The 16,216-nt window shown below is 38.9% G+C and overlaps 1 long non-coding RNA gene across 1 annotated transcript in view; it reads right to left on the bottom strand.

Annotated features, from left to right (window-relative positions):
* Positions 1-10,349, bottom strand: part of LOC133088377 (uncharacterized) — a 63,112-nt gene extending 52,763 nt beyond the window's left edge. Inside the window, exon 1 of the long non-coding RNA XR_009700514.1 lies at positions 10,113-10,349. This is a non-coding gene — a long non-coding RNA (uncharacterized LOC133088377). The remainder of the gene's footprint in view (positions 1-10,112) is intronic.
* Positions 10,350-16,216: the final 5,867 nt, after the last annotated feature.

Below are 16,216 nucleotides of genomic sequence, written 5' to 3'. Positions count from 1 at the left end.
TTACTAAGAGCAATCAATAAGTGCATAATCTTTGAAAACCAGTAGCTTTGAAGAAAGTTTTAAGCCTAAATAATAACAATAATAGCGATAAGACCACTACAGTAATAATAATACTCATAATGATAAGAAGAAGATTGGACACTTATTTTATGCCAGGCACTGGCGAAGCACTTTGCAGTTGTGATTTCTTTTACTCCTCACGACAATCATGTGAGATGCATATTACTGTTATCATCACTTTGGACTGTACTGATCCATTTACTGCATCTTTGTGCAGGGAATGGACCACATCTTTCTTATGCTCCACTGCATACCCAGCACCAAAATTGGTTTCTAACACAACAGATATTTGTGAGTATGTTCATCCTTGTATAGATAAATAGCAAAGTCAGGACTCAAACATAGGTGACCCAGACTCCGATTTCTGTTTTGCTTATTGCTCTTTATTTACGTCCGTAAAATCTGAAAACAACCTAAATGTTCAGTGGTATAGAAATGATTAAATGCATTTTGCTACAGTGATTCTATGGAGTAAAATACAGCCAGGAAAATGTTAATTCAAAAAACTAAATAGCTATATGGAAAAATACTCATAATTAATGGGAAAAAAGAAAACAAAATTATATCTCTGCTTTGATTACAATTATGTAAAAATGATATATACGTATTAATAAGAACTGTAAAGGAATAAAATATTAAGCAATCTATTTTATGGTGGTTGCAGGTAATGTATTTAATTTCCATTATTGTTATTTAATATAGCCTTCTAAAAATTACATTAAAAAATAAGAAAAACTGTAGCATGGTATGTGCTTATATTATGTGAAAATTGCATTTTAACCAGTGAGTTTACGTTTAAACACCACGTCAATCATCCGCATTTCAAAACGAATGTGATAAGTTAGTGCTGAACAAGTAAGAATTAAGTTAGAGTCCTGGCAGAGGGTAAATTTGAACTATGGGGGAGACAGGGGGATTATAACATACCTAATGAAGAAAAGAGGGGCTAAGAAGCCTACTCTGCTTCTTAAGAGGTCATCCTCATAACTGTCTTCTATTTCTACTGTTCGCAGAGTATTAGTTATGTCGACAAGCCTTTGTAAGACAGGGAAATTCTAGTAACTAAATTCCCCTCATGTCTCCATCTTCTGCAGCAAGTTTAACCCCAAAATGATGCTCCCTTCATTAATTATCTTCCGGTGAAGGCATTCAGGCTTTCCTAGGACATTATTGCTGTGTATTTCTGCATCTTTCTTCCTCCCCAATTTAAGAGCGTTCATTCCCACTCCAATCACTTCAGGCTTAGAATACTGCAGCCTCCACCAGGACACATCGCTACCAACAGGTATGTATTTGGCATGGGGTTACAGCTCCTAATTTAGAGCATTTAAATCTCAGTTCCACCACTTACCAGCTTGGGATCAGAATTGAGACAAATTACTTCACTTTTCTAAACTCCAATGTTCTTGATTGTAAAATGGGAACCATAATGGCATTCAACTCTTAAGATTATAGAAAGAATAAATTGAGAAAATGTAAATCAAGTGCCTAGCCCATAATAAGTGCTCATTAAGCACTCATTAATTAAGTGCTCATTAATTAATGTTAAGTATTACTATAATAAAAACTCCTTAGCAGTATTATCTTTCCTTATCAAGACCCTCCAGCAACTCCTAGATAATTTGTATAGTTCTTCTACTGACTTCTAAAGCTCTTCCCTGTATCTTCACCATATTTTCATTTACTTAATCTCTATTTATATCTTCTTATATATATTTTCAGTTTACTTTGTTGCTTTCTCACCTCTAAGTATTATCCATACACCTCACCAAGCTCTAATAGGTATACAAAAATGATTTGTTTAATGAATGGAGAAATTGACATTTTTTGCTCAGTCTTTAAATTGTAATTTAATATTTAAGAATTTTCCACTAAAATACAGCCTCTTGGAGTGTTTGACATCAGAAGTTGACATCCAGTTGAAGTAGTGAAACTCCCTCAAAAATCTGATCTGTTATTGGGTAGAATGGATTATTGCCACAGTCAGGCTTAAAGGATGCAGGAGTGGTGATCCCCATTTATCCCCATTTAATTCGTTAGTCTGGCTTGTGCAAAAACCAGATGGATCCTGGTGGACGACAGTGGACCAACACAAACATAACCAGTGTTAGCCCCAGTTACAGCTGCTGTACCAGATCTGATATATTTACTAGAGCATTATTAATACAGCCCCAGGTATGTCATATGTGCCTATTGATTTGGTGAATGTGTTCATTTCAATATCCATCAGTAAAGGAGATCAGAAGTACTTTGAATTCACTTGATATGGACAAGTAAATATTAACAGTCTTGCTGCAGGGCTATGTTAACTCTACTGTCCTCTATCACAGTATAATCTGAAGGGACTTGAACCATCTGAACACGCTGCAGCATATCACATTAATACACTATATTGATGACATCATGTCAATCAGACATGATGCATAGAAAGTACTCTATATGCCTCAGTAGGAAACATGGCCCAAAGGGAGGGATATAAACCATACAAAGATATTGGAGCCTGCTACACCCATGAAGTTCTTTGGGGTTCACTGATTTAAGGCCTGTCAGGATATCTTCGTCAAAATAAAAGATGAGTTATTATATCACACATTAATTATCACTAGGAAATTCAATGCATGTAAGGCATCTAAATGTTTTGGAAGCAGCAAATTCCATACTTGGCAATACTGATCAGCCCGTTTATTAAGTGACACAGAAACTATAATATTTATTACAGTGGGATAACAGAGGCTAGATAGACATACTGTTGTCTTTTAAAAGGCAGTAGAATATCGGGGTTGGAAACATAGACTTTATCCATATTCAGAACCCAGCTCTACCACTTAGTAGCTATGTGACCCTGAACAAGTTCCTTTTCTCTCTCGTCTTCAGCTTTCTCATCTGTAAACTGAGAATTATAATAACCTCTTAGAGTGTTGTAAGTACTATTATGTCTGGCACAGATAAATTTAGCTATTCTTTTTATGAAATTGGAAGTGCCTCCAAAACAATGTGCTGCATATTTTGAGAAGTAGGAGAGAAGGAGAAGACCAGGAGAGGGTTATAAACATTTATGTTCATGAGCTCTTTTTAGTGAATGGGATGAAAAAGTTAAGGATTAGTTTGACAAAAGAAAAAGTGAAGGGTTAATTCTTAAGTTTAATGCATAGAAAAGATAGGTCAGAGTATGGTGGAAAGAAGGAGATACCTGAAGATGAGGAAGGACAGCCACATGGAGAAGAGGTGCAGGTGACTGGAAGGGATGGAATGAGTAATCCCAGAGGACAGGCAGAAAGGACAAATTAGAAAGGTCTTCAAGCTGGAAGGAGAAAGTTAGGAAGGCTTGAGAAGGCCAGAAATATATTTCAGGTTGCAGAGACTCTGTGTCAGTGAAGAATAAATATCAGGACTTTTTCCAGTTGACAGAAAAAAGAGAATATTCAGATAGTCCCCGTATTGGGAGAATTATAATTTAGAAGAGCAGTCAGGGCATTCTGCTCTTGCAGCTACAACTGTCAGCACTCTGGTAAGTTCATGTGAATTGGAGAAGGCAATTAACAGAGAGAAGGGGTAATCAGAGTCATTGAGGAAATAATTGCAAAAACAGCCTGCAAAACCACGTCCAAATGATTAAGAAATTGGTGGGAACCAAATAAAACCAGAGATATTAATGCCCCAAGCACACCCAGTCAGCGAATATAATCTTCCTCATGTCATTTGTTTAATGATTCCCATTGGTGTGGATTTCAACAAGGAAATGCACAGCTGATTTATGTAAACCAGAGAACTGTAGCAAGGCCTGAGCCCACCATGACTGAATATCTACCACTATCTAAATAGGCCCTAGAATAAGTCTCCCTGGGTTGACCTTCAGCTCCAGCTCTGTGTGTGCAATTCAGACCTTGCTTAACTTCTCCAAGCCTCAATTCCCTCATCTGTAAAATTAAAATAATAAGGGTACCTATTTCATATGATGGCTATAAAATTAGATGAATAAATATATGTAAAGTGCTTAGACAAGTGCCAGGCGCAAAGTAAATGTATGTAAGTGTCCACTAGTGTAATCTTTGTAGGGGAGGCCATCTCCCTTTCAAACTCACTGGTTAGATCCATTCTATTAACTCTTAGTTTTGACCTAATATATTTAAAGACGAAAGGTTTAAATTATTTCAAAGTGTTCTTTTTCTTAGTAATTATTTTGTTTACAAAAATAGATAAAAATGAGGGGAGAAGAAGCAGAGCCATCACAACTGTTCCCAGTAGTGGTTGGGTGTGGTCGTCACTCCTAAGTCATCAAATACAAAGCATTTCAACACACACAATCACATATGCCATATTCCCCATCCATGTCAGCTTTAAAGACCTAAATCTCTTCACATAGAAGTCTTAAAGATTCGTGTTGGTCTTACGAGGGCTAACACACATTAACTGCATCTCCGAATTTTACTTTTAATTTGGATGAAATGAGTTTCTGGAAGAGAAAGCCTTGAAAAGCTGTGCTTTTATTTCCAGTGAAGTTCTGAACAATAAACTAAGGACCCATCCTTCAGTGCAGTAGAGACTCCAAGAGTCATTTTTTCCAAAATAACAGGGACTGCACAAGCAGAATATTTTCTCCAAAGTGGTAGAGATCGAGGTTCTTGCAAAGTCTGCTCACTTTGGAAAAGCCTCCAGCCAAACTCTCTCTCCTGACAAACACACACTTCAGAGACATAGCCCTGTGCTATATGCAGTCAAGCAGAGGTTATGGCTAGAGACTTTCCCATCAACAAACACTCCCCAAACCCTAATGACCCTAATGCCATTACCTCTGAACAAGTTAGAAACTGCTGTTCCAAGGATAGAAAATAAGCAAAATTTTCCAAAATTGTTCATTTATAACATCAAAAAGTAAAAGCTTGAAATATTGCTTTTCCTGGCCTAAGGCAGTCTCAATTTTTCTTTCTCTAACATAGCAATTATCATCTTAGAATATTTCTCTCTGTTAGTTGCACCATCATTAAATAATTAGTCAAGATCTAGCCTTAGAGAAAAAAAACTCATCCAAACAGATATTCCCTAAGGACTCAAAATCAATCTAGATACAGGCCAATAACAGAACTATATCTAGATGAGACAGGAGTCAGAGTACTGGCTGGATAAAGAGTACCTGCAATAATTTTATAATTGTTAAGGAGACTTTTCTGTTTCCTTACAGGAAGACTACTTGTCAGGGATGTGCAGGGTATAGCAATAGACCTGCCTGTTAGATCAAGTCAGTGGTCATTGCATCTCATCCTCTTTACAGTTAACAAGCCTCACAAATCTAAGCCATCCCAGGGTAAGAGCTACAGTGTGTGTCTGCTCACCAACCTCCCAAAGCCCCTCCCAGGTGTCTCCATTAAGAGTCCCACCTTCCTTATTCCACCACTTCCCTGAGCCCCCGGCTCCCATTTTGCTTCTATACATTGGGTCTGCTCCTCCATTAAGCCCCTTGGGTTGATGTCCCAGTCACTGACCTTCAGATGCCCACCAGGACACCACTTCCTGTTTTCTGAGCTGAAGCTTCCCACTGCTGTGTACCCAGCCTTGTGGCATCTGCCCAGGTTTAGTCTGACACAAACCTACCTCCTTCTGACCAGGAGAATGAGAGGGGAGTTGCAAACAAATGCTGGAATTTCAGCAGGTGAGATACAATCTAGTGTCAGAGCAATAGACCCATGTCCAACAAGATTGCAGTCAAATTATCTGTAACCGTCAGGGCTCTGCCTATAAAAACACTGTGCCTCAGCCCTAGGTTGAGGGGAAATAAGAGACAAGATGTTTATAATCACTGTAACTGGAGCACTGGCATTGAGGCTCTAATCCCAACTGTAAGAATTGGGGTACACAGGTCTGGGGTCATTTGGTGCTTGAACATGTCAGTGACCACGATCTGTTACTACATTAAGGAAAGAGCAATCTGGTTGCAGTGGAGGTGACAGTAGAGACAAGATAAGCTGTTCCCAAGTCTGGCTGTGCCAAGATGTTTTCCCTCTAGCCCCATCCTGTTTCCTCCCACTCCTGATTCTAATGGTAACATGTAAAGGGATGAAAGATTCACTCAGACCTGCCGTCAAACTCCCACCCAAGCGTAGGTTGCCAGTAGGCAGATAGGCTCAGCACTTATGCAGTTCCCATGAAAAGAGAAGCTTCTGTCTGTTTTATTGTTTGGTTTAGTCAGACACATAGAAATCTCAGATGATGCTGATATGAGTAATGAAGGAATTTATAAACTGTTTGCCAGCAAATTGATCTTCCTGTAATCTGTCACATCACATACACAGGCATGCTCTAAGCAATCAGCACACAGATAATAAGTGCAAAGGGAAAAATTCTTCATCTTGTATTACCTTTTTACTTAGTTTTAAATAAGTGTTTGAAATTCTCCACCATGGTGACCAACACTTTCTGTTTTGCCTGAGGCCTTCTTGGTTTGAGCACTGAAGGTCCCATGGCCCTGGAGAACTCCTGATCCCATGTAAACTGGGATGGTTGATCACCTCGTGGGAATTCAGAAACTTGGATTGGAGCCTTCCTGTAGTGCAGATTAGATGTGTGGTTTGGGGCACGTCAGTTGACATAGCTTACCCTCAGTTACAATCTAAGACAATATTAAGACCTACACAAAGCATTTCATTCTGTTGATCTTTTTATTCTACCCAAGGTTCTCAACAAGGAATAGGCATCCACACCAAGCAAAACAAACCCGGAGTAATGTCAAAATTTCCCCTCTTCTCTGCCCTTTGTTAAGAACCACAGAGAGTAAGTTGAAAAACAGGTGTCAGCAACAATTGAATAACTTCAAATATTTCAGTATTTATTAGGAAATTTATTCACTTTTAGTGTGAATTTAGTATGTATTCAAAGAATAATCATTTTCTTATTGACAAATATACTTGCCCTGGAGCAAGGCATTTCTCCTACTCCAGCCACCTCTGGCCTTCTTGTCTTACCCAAAGGCGTAAAAAAGCTAAGAAACACTTATTAAGGTCATAGCCCAGGAATGCAGGCCCACTAAAAGACAGGGGTTGAATCAAAAATAGCAGAATACTTCCCCTACCAATGCCTTATGGATGGTTAATTTTATGTGTCAACTTGACTGGGCTAAGGGCCCAGATAGCTGGTAAAATTATTTCTGTGAGGAGGTCTCTAGAAGGGGTTAGCATTTGAATCAACGAACTGAGTAAAGACTGCCTTTCCTAATGTGAGTGGGCATCATCCCACCTGTTGAGGGCCTGAATAGACCAAAAATGTGGAGGAAGGGTGAATTCGCTCTCTCTGCTTGAGATGAGACATCCCTCTTCTCCTGCCCTGGAATGTTGGCGCTCCTGGTTCTGGGCTTTCGGACTCAGATGAGGACTTAACACCATCACCTCCTTCCCACTTAAGTACATCTGCAAAGACCCTAATTCCAGGTAAGACCACATTGAGAGGTACCAGGGGTTAGGATTTGAACTTATCTTTTAGAAGGACACACTACAATCCATAACAGACACTATAAGAAAAAAATCTAGCCACAAAGTAAGAACTGATATTTTCAACAGAAGCTTAATACTCGATTACACAAGGCCTCTCCTCTCTCCCTTCTCTTCTCTCTCTCATTCAGGTCTGGCATTAACAGCAGAGTTCCCTTTGATTTGAAAATATGTATTCAGAGAAAGAAAAAATGGTGGTTGTTGAGAATGGTGAAGTATCAGGGACATACAGGTCTGGAGGTAGCTCTAAAAACTAGCTTAATGGTTAAAAAATGTCTGTATTTTCCATTAAAATGTTTTTTAGATTTTCTGAGTTAGCACTAGAGTAGATTGTTTTCTTACCATCCTATTTGCATCATGATTTTAAAATATGGGTTCCAAAATATTTTTCTACACAAAGGGCTTATTTAAAAACACAAATGGGGACAACTTTACTGTATTATTCCCCATTTGGATGTGGCTCACATACAAAGACTTGAGAAAAATGAAAATTATCATATCTTATAAAAATCAAAACAAGCAAAGGCTGTTAGAAGAAAAAAATCTGCCACAAAAAAAGGAAAGTATGTATGTTATTATGACAGAGTAATTTAAGGGAAAAAAACTATTTCTTTGGACTTTCTGTCTTGTGTCTTTTTTCTCTTTTTCTTTCTTTCTTTCTTTCTTGTTTTTTGACATGTTCAAATGGTGAAGACTGTTTACAGAAAAAAGTCCCAACTGCTTCTGTTTGTACAAACTTATTTTGACCTGTCTAATATGAAAACTGTATAAATATAAAATAAATGTGACTGTATAATATAAAATAATGAGTGACTATGTATTTGATCACTAAAATATTTATTCCTGTTATAATTAATAACCAGTAAAAAGTGTTGCCTAAATGTTCATACATTGATAGAAATCAAAGACTAAAGTTACCGTGTGTCTTCAAGGTAAACAGTTAAATAGTTTAGTATAAATAGCTTATATGTCCTTGATATTTCATGATCTGACCCAGTTACCTCTAAAAAAATCATCTTCATCTGCCTGCCATGTTGTTAACTCCACTCCAGCCACGCTGGGCTCCTTGTTATTCCTCTACTATCACAGGCGTATTTCTGCCTCAGGACCTTTGCACTTTCTGTTTACGCTGCCTAGAATGCTCTTGCTCCAGATAGCCACGTGGTGAGCTCCCTCACTAACGTTAGGTTTTTATTCAAAAGTAGCCCCTGTGACGCCTCCTCTGGCCTATCTGAAATCTCATGCCTTCACACAATACTTCTTATCCCCTTTTCCTTATTTATGTTTTTATTTTTAGTTAATAGTAATGGTGAGGATTCTAAAGATACAAAGTTATAACAGGTTATCTTTTCACTTTGGCCACTAGGCAACTCAGTGCCAAAGTTATTGTTCAATTATAACAATTGTGTTCATCTGTAGGTCCTGCATTTCTTAATAATTTTTCCTAATCTTGACCTCCTATTCAATCTGCTTTTTTATTCTATTTTTGTCTTTTAATTCTAAATTATCATATGTATTTCATATGTCTCCTTAAGTTGTTTCAAATTATGGACTAGGATGTATATGAATAAATAACAAATGAAATACTAAGACCTGATATGGAGAGAAGATGAATAGTTCTCAACCAGGTTCTCATGGTTTATAAAACAGAGATTAAATGACTTAAATATTCAAAAAAAAAAAAGAAAAAAAGAAAATGTTTTTATTCTGTCCAACTTACATGAGAAAAAAATGAGTGTTAGTAGTCATTGTGGCTTTTTTTCCCCCCAAATTCACCTGTCTCACAGAGTGTGTATCACACAATGGACATAGTTCTGGAAAGTTGGCAGACAGTATGAATCAGGGGAAGCATTTTGCCTCATTTTTTTCTCTGAATAGTTAAGTAAAGACCATTCAGGAGGAGAATGCATATAGTCTAGAGCCTACCACATTCCAAACACTTGAAAAATATTTGTGAATAATTTTATTAATGATTGAATTAATTAGCAGCTGAATGAATATTGTCTTCCTTGATAAATATGGTATGCCCTCTGGGGTAAATTATACAATATTAATTGATGACAATTCTTCCTTCCTTCTCTGCTCTTGGCAGGGTTTACTGTAGGTAAATTTTGATAAAGTTATCAAAATTCACAAACATTTTTATATATACATATATACCTATATCATACATACAAATAATTTGTATACTTATTAAGTGGATTACATTGTGTGTGTGTGTGTGTGTGTGTGTGTGTGTGTGTGTGTGTGTGAGCTGAAGCCAGGTTTGCTGCTGAGGATATGGAATCAGGGACAGTCTTCAGTGAACTGATCTACAGGAGAAGGACTGGACAGACTATGTCAGAAAGGCTCAAGTGTCTGGGAATCAGTAGTCACCCACCAGCTTGTGAAGTGCTAACTCCTCTTCCTGCACTGCCAGATAATCTTCTGGTCTCTGCTCCCTTGCTGTGGTGGGGCGCAGCCTTCCAATCAAGGGAGCCAGTATAAAAGCTCTTCCATATGCTAAGTCGGCCTCTATACTTCCTGTAGCTCCCCCCACTGGTCTTAGTTTGTCCCTACTGTGGCTATACTTACGTGTTCTTCTTTCTCTGACAGCCCTTTGGAGATGTGAAGACAGCAGACAAGGCTCTCTAAGTCTCATGGGCCGGGTTCTTGGGTCTGAAGATTCCCCCAGGCAGTGACAGAGTAATTCCATGCAGAGCTCAGTCACTGGCAGAAGCTCGGTGAATCCACCGTTTGAAAAACCTGCTACCAAGGACCTTATTTCTCCACTATCTTGATGGAGACTGGAATTCTTTGGAAATAAAAATCAGTATCCTAAGACAAATAAAATAAAAACATCAATAAGTGAAAGGGGTTAAGAAGTATTGCGTGGAGACATGAAATTTTATTTAGGTCAGAGAAGGCCTCACAGGCACACTTTCGAGTAAAAACCTAATGTTTGTGAAGGAGCTCACCATGTGGACATCTGAGGGACGAGCACTGCAGACAACAGAAACAGAAAACGCAGAGGTCCTGAGGCAGGAATACGCCTGTGATAGCAGAGGGAATAACAAGGGTGCCAGTGTGGCTGGAGTGGAGTGAACAACATGGCAAGTAGACACAGATGATTTTTTAGATTGTGGGTCAGATTCATGAAATTTCGAGGACACCTGTTTTCCTCTGAGATGGGAGCCACTGGAGGATTCTGAGAAGAGGAGGGGCAAGACCTGACGTCTGTCGGATCACTTTGGCTGAGTGCTGTGAATACTAAAGGACAGTGACAGAAGCCCAGTGACAATTAGGTAGCTATTCATAATCCAGGTGAGTGATGGTGGTTTGCACTAGGGGGAGAGAGTGAGAGTGCTGCTAAGTGGTCAGATTCTGGATGCAGTTTGAAGAGTTGACAGGACGGACTGGACAAGAGAGAGGAGAGGAAGTGATGCGTCGAGGATGACACCGAGACCTTGGACCGAGCAGATAGAAGACTGAAGAGGACTTACTTCGATGAGGACGTTTCAGGAGGACATGGCTGGAGGGAAATATCAGGAGCCCTACTTTGGACATGGTAAATTTAAGGCACCTGTTAGACATCAAAGTGAAGCTGGATATAGGGATCCCCAGTTTCAGGGGAAATCCTACCTGGAGATAGAAATTGGGGTGTCACTAGTGTATAGAGTATCAGCCATTGGTCTGGATGGAACTGTCCATGGGAAGAAAGAGTAGATTGAAGAAAAAAGGGGACTCAGCCCTGGGGCACTTCCAACGTTTAGGGATTGAAGAGATAAGAAGGAAAAATAAAGAGAATTGTGGGTGTATGCTGGTGATGAAATGAAGCGAAGGAGAGAATAACTTGCCAACTAGTGCTGATCCATCAAACAAGATAAAGACTGAGAAAGGAGATGATCGTGGGGTTCAGTCCAAGAAGGTGACTGACAGTCATGATGAGTGCAGCCTTTGACTTGTATTAGAACTTTGTTTGCAACTTAACTCAGTGTGTTTCAAGGGCACTAAAATAATGATCTGTTTTGAGCTTCCTACAATGATGTCAGGTAGCAGTATTATGACCCCACATTGACAAGTGAGCTCAAGATCGCCCAGTCTCAAAGAGGTTAAACCAGACTCATAACTCCATGAGTCATGAGGGTCTTTCCACTCAGTCCGGGCACTTTGTGGACATTAAATATTAGACAGTGTTTCCCAAGTTGCCCTCTATCCTTCAAAAAGTGACTATTTATCTCACAACAATAAATTTATCTAAGCCTCTCCACATTACTAATTTAGTTTATAAAACCCCTGGGATAACAAATTCCATTAATTTGTTGTCCACTTGGCACAGAGATGTGTCCTCTTACTGCTGCCTTCCCAGCAGAGAGGGATGCCTCCAGTACGGACGGCCAGTACTGTTCAAGTCCATGTTGGAATTATAAAGTCAACATGGTTTTTTTTACTCTAATGATCATTTCTGTTAACTATTTCCCCTTTGCAGACAACTTTTATCCTGACTTTCTTTTGTCTATCCCTTAAGGAAGATGTTTTCCTGGGTTCCAAAACATGCATTTTTTTCTGTAAGTGCCACACTTAGACAACTACAGTGCTCTCTTCTGGTGGAGATGCATAATTATTTTTACATGCTTCAGATGATGTTCTCTGTATTGTTTCTTTCTTCATGATGTACGACCACTTGGGGCTTCTTGCAATATATGGACCATCTAAAGAAAAAGGTTTGCAAGTAAAAAATGAAAAAAAATCTTACCCAAATTTAGACTTTGCTTCCCACCCCTACAGTTGATCTCCACCCTTGGAGGTGTTAATCAAAACTCTTTCAGTTGAAAGTGTCAGTTTCAAAAATACTAAAGCAAAAAAACATAGTTTCTTGACTCATTTGATGAAAAATCCAGGGCACACTGGGTTTAGCTTTGGGCGTGTGTGGTTAAAGAGCTCAAATAAAGTCATTGAGACCAGACGTTGGCTCTCCTTTCCTCCATGGACTTCATGGTCAGGTTCCCCAGAGAGGAGAGATGCCTTTGGGCTGTCATCATCCTGCCTGCCTGCAGCTTTGGCTGAAAGACCAAATCACGTCATCTGAACCAAACACTGTAGCCAAAGGAACTATGTACGTGATGTTCTTAGTCCTGGATACATGGCACCTGATAACAGTAGGTAGGGGGTCATTTCCTCAAGGGAAATAACAGTAACTGGAATAGTAAGATATAACAGTAGCAGAGTGCTGTTACTAAGAAAAAGAGACAAGGGGGGAAATAGGAGTCTATTCAACTTAGGTACCAAATCAGAAGAGGCGATTACATTACTCCCGTTGTTATTTTTTGGTAAAGGATGATATGTTTAGTTAACTGATGGGAAAGGGTGACAGGAGTTAGCATGATTGAGCATCTTATATAATTTTTACAACTGTTAGCTGATTCTGTCCTTGTTCTTTAAATGAGAAACCTGAGGTATGTAGATGTTCAGTAACTTGCCATCAACCTCATAACTAACGAGAGATAAAGGCAGCCCTGGGACCAGAGCTTCAAGCTCTGAAGTTCATGTTAATTTTTCTCACCACAAGGCTCAGCAAGATGGTAATTGAACGTGGGCAAGATTGGATGCAATGACACTGAATGCAGGCAACATGGGAGAAGTGGAAAGCTGTTTGTGAGAAAGGGGCAGTTGTACTGTCTGTCTTTGATGTCTGTCACACACAAAACCATGCCTGCTGGATGAGGATGTTGTTCCAAAAGATAAAAATATTCCTTTACACTGAATAGAAGGGAAGCCCCTTTATAATCCAGGGAGTTCACCGAAAATGGTATTATGTTAGGGTATTTTTGTATCGCATAATTTCCCTTTGATTTCTGAAAAAATGGTATTTCTGTCCTTATCAACTCGTTTTAGAAACATGTATGTAAAGGATACAAAATAAGATGAAAATTTTAAATTGAAAGAATATGTTGTCTTCTCTCCCCAGCCAGCTTCCTGGATGCCTTTCTAAGAAGAGCAAATGCAGATGTGCATGTAACACAAAATGTGTTATTCAAAGATGCAGACCCTTCCTGCTTTGCTTCTCTGGTTAGGTGATTCGAAAACATGCAGTCTCCCTTGGTACTTTGAACTCCCTTTCAGCATTAAATAATTTCCATGGGAACTGGGGCTAAAGAGAACATCTCAGAACTCATTAAGTATTATGCCACTTAAATAAGATTTTTAATTTCCCTTGTTCTCCCTTTTGTTACGTAATCAGTAACTACCAACACATATTTCTTAATGAGGCAACTCCTGGACAAGTCTGGAAAATGGTGTCTGATTAACCCACAAAGGTTCCTATTTATAGAGAATGCAACATCTATGTTTTTGAAAAGATGCTCTGCATCTCAGTTGAAGCAGAAAACGAACCTAAATATTTCCAATGTAGCTCAGCCTTTTAGCCACACAAGGAAAATCCTATGCCGAGATTCCAGAATTGTTCTTTGTCTTGGTAATCTTCCATCATGTGTTTTTACTCTTCCAAATGCCACATCAGAGTCACAGATGGCAGCATGATTTGAGCGGGTTTGAACTTCTCTGTTTTTTAATCCAAATCCTAAATTAGATGGAAGTCGATATTAAACTCTCAGCCTCCTCCACCCCTGTCTCCCCCTTCCTGCTCCTGGTTGTTTTCATCTCATTGAGCTTTCAATTTTTGACCTGTTAGTATTTTTTACCAGCACATTTAAAACACCAGAGTCACAGAAATGTCAATACCACTTCCCAGCACCTCAAACATTTCCTTTCTTGTTTCAATTTGTACTCTCAAAATCTAAACTAATTGAGATTATCAGGTGGATGCTGGATGCTAGTTTTGTCCATTTATAAAGATAGATATAATGTTGATAGTAGGTTTGGGCTTGGCGTTTAAAAATGAAAATATTACATTTTAGGCTGTTTCTGCGTAGCACAAATATTCCTCCAATATCCAAACCTTTGGCTTAGGATTTTTTCTTCCATTTTTCACTTTTCATCCAGATGCTTGATATGATTTAGATGTGACTTTAAATCTTAAAACTACAAATCGCATATATATTTCATGTATTAAGAGTCAAAGTTGTTAATGCACCAAATTTCAATGACATGGAAATATTAACTCCTACCCCAAAATATGAAAATCATGTATGATTTTAAACTGTTAACTTCTTTTAGAATTTGATAAAAATTTATTGACTGTCTATTACATGAAATGCATTGGTCTGAGAATTTGAGGGACACAGTGATGAGAATGAAGGGATCTGCCCTCAAGTTAATGTGCGTAACAACACTCTGTTTAACAGGTTGACCCAAACATATTATTACAGGACACATTACTTTGCTGTAAAAAGATCTCTGCTTACAGATGCCATTGATTTTGCTTGTGTTTTGCTACCTGTTTCCATACATTTACGTGCTGTAACATGAAATTCTGGGCTTGGTTTAATGAATCAATTCATTCAACAAATATACGAGCATCTACTATGTTCTAGACTTTGCACGTGGCACTGAGGATAGAGAGAAAGTCATCTCCCTACTCAGGGGATGCATGCAGTCTAGTCAATGAAGCCATCCAAATAAATCCACAAATTACAGTATGGAACGAGCCGCGGAGGCATGCGCATAGTCTGGGAGCACTGTGCTGACATTTTTATGCTCCTCTCTACTTAGTTTCCAAATTTCATAACTTCTCCTTGCTAGCTCCCTTTCCTCTAACCCAGATCTCCTTGAAACATACTGTAAAAAACAGATCCTTGGAAGAAGTCCGTAATCAGATAGACTTTTATATCTGGCTCCACCATTGACAAACTGTGTGTCCTTGGACAAATTGTTTTAACTTCTCTGAGTCAGAATTTCTCCTTCTGTAATATGGAGATGTTAATACTCTGCATATATTTGATGTGAGAATAAAGGGAAAGGGCCTATGTCAGGTGCCTAGCAAAGTGCCTGAGCGTCAGAAATGTGAGTACTCTCCCCCCCGCTGCCACAGTTTAAATGACCTTATGGGTCACATCTCATGTCTGGCCTTGTTAACCAGCCTGACTAATAATGATGATAGCCAACATTTATGGAGCACATGCAACGAGCCAAGCATCCCTGATGTGTCATCTCATTTCATCCTCACAACCACCCATTGAGTAGATGGGCCTCTTGCTCCACGAGTGTTATATGGGAAGGAAAAATTTCCAGGCACAAGGCCACAAGGAAGACTGTATTGCTGAGAACAACAGGCTTCCTTCTCCATAGTCTTTTCCTCTTTCCTTTTCAAAATGTCCCCCAGCCAAATGCTCCCCAACTGTTGCAACCTGCCTTGTAATCAAATTCTGCCAAAATGCTGCTTGGCTGTGTTAGGCACCTTGAAACCCTTTAACACTTTCTTGTCTGCTATTTGTAGTTTATTCTTATCTCAGAAGAAGAAAACTTGCCATTTAACTATATACTACAGAGTAGGGTAAGATCAATGTCATTAAGATCAATGTCTTATTGGTTATCCACCTGTTTTGCTTCCTGAAGCATCTATTCTACTTTCATTTTCCCTTTCCTTTGAGGAAAATCTATGATTCTGTGAACACACACGGTCTCTACTGTGAGCCCCTGTATGCAGGAAAGAAAAGACTGGCTAGAAACTACCTGGATTCTTCAATCTGTGGCAAGCTGTATGATAAACTTGTGCCAGAAGCCAAATGGCTAGTTTTGTA

This window comes from Eubalaena glacialis, chromosome 3, assembly GCF_028564815.1.
Source record: "Eubalaena glacialis isolate mEubGla1 chromosome 3, mEubGla1.1.hap2.+ XY, whole genome shotgun sequence".
NCBI lineage: Eukaryota > Metazoa > Chordata > Mammalia > Artiodactyla > Balaenidae > Eubalaena > Eubalaena glacialis.
This window is presented reverse-complemented; position numbering and strand designations above follow the sequence as displayed.